The sequence below is a fragment of the Arachis stenosperma genome, chromosome 1 (genome assembly GCF_014773155.1).
Source record: "Arachis stenosperma cultivar V10309 chromosome 1, arast.V10309.gnm1.PFL2, whole genome shotgun sequence".
In the NCBI taxonomy this organism is placed as follows: domain Eukaryota; kingdom Viridiplantae; phylum Streptophyta; class Magnoliopsida; order Fabales; family Fabaceae; genus Arachis; species Arachis stenosperma.
This window is the reverse complement of record NC_080377.1, coordinates 59,259,355-59,260,616: the sequence shown is the minus strand read 5'-3', so window position 1 is coordinate 59,260,616 and position 1,262 is coordinate 59,259,355. Positions and strand designations below refer to the sequence as shown.

At 40.7% G+C, this 1,262-nt stretch overlaps 1 non-coding gene across 1 annotated transcript; it reads left to right on the top strand.

Moving 5' to 3' along the window:
• Positions 1-732: 732 nt before the first annotated feature.
• LOC130952943 (small nucleolar RNA R71) lies at positions 733-840 on the top strand. The gene has a single exon (XR_009075121.1). It is a non-coding gene; the product is annotated as a small nucleolar RNA R71 (small nucleolar RNA).
• The last annotated feature ends 422 nt before the right edge of the window (positions 841-1,262 follow it).

The following is a 1,262-nucleotide window of genomic DNA, read 5'->3' as shown; positions in this document are numbered from 1 at the left end:
ATTTTCTTCTGTATTACTTGGGAGAGTGCTAGGAGGGAGTTCAGTAACTTTCTTGCTCAGCTGACCCACTTGTCCTTCCAAATTTCTGATGGAGGACCTTGTTTCATTCATGAAACTTTGAGTGGTTTTTATTAGATCAGAGACCATTGTTGCTAAGTCAGAAGTATTCTGCTTAGAACTCTCTGTCTGTTGCTGAGAAGATGATGGAAAAGGCTTGCTATTGCTAAACCTGTTTCTTCCACCATTATTGTTATTGAAACCTTGTTGAGGTCTCTCTTGATTCTTCCATGAGAGATTTGGGTGATTTCTCCATGAAGAGTTATAGGTGTTTCCATAGGGTTCTCCTAGGTAATTCACCTCTTCCATTGAAGGGTTCTCAGGATCATAAGCTTCTTCCTCAGATGAAGCATCCTTAGTACTGCTTGGTGCATTTTGCATTCCAGACAGACTTTGAGAAATCAAATTGACTTGTTGAGTCAATATTTTATTCTGAGCCAAGATGGCGTTCAGAGTGTCAATCTCAAGAACTCCTTTCTTCTGATTAGTCCCATTATTCACAGGATTCCTTTCAGAAGTGTACATGAATTGGTTATTTGCAACCATTTCAATTAGCTCTTGAGCCTCTGTAGGCGTCTTCTTCAGATGAAGAGATCCTCCAGCAGAGCTATCCAAAGACATCTTGGACAGTTCAGAGAGACCATCATAGAAAATACCTATGATGCTCCATTCAGAAAGCATGTCAGAAGGACATTTTTTGATTAATTGTTTGTATCTTTCCCAAGCTTCATAGAGGGATTCTCCATCCTTCTGTCTGAAGGTTTGGACTTCCACTCTAAGCTTACTCAATTTTTGAGGTGGAAAGAACTTTGCCAAGAAGGCATTGACTAGCTTTTCCCAAGAGTCCAGGCTTTCTTTAGGTTGAGAATCCAACCATAATCTAGCTCTGTCTCTTACAGCAAAAGGGAATAGCATCAGTCTATAGACCTCAGGGTCAACCCCATTAGTCTTGACTGTGTCACAGATTTGCAAGAATTCAGCTAAGAACTGATGAGGATCTTCCATTGGAAGTCCATGGAACTTGCAATTCTGTTGCATTAGAGAAACTAATTGAGGCTTAAGCTCAAAGTTGTTTGCTCTAATGGCAGGGATAGAGATGCTTCTCCCATAGAAATCAGGAGTAGGTGCAGTAAAGTCACCCAGCACCTTCCTTGCATTGTTTGCATTGTTGTTGTTTTCAGCTGCCATGTCTTCTTCCTCTTTGA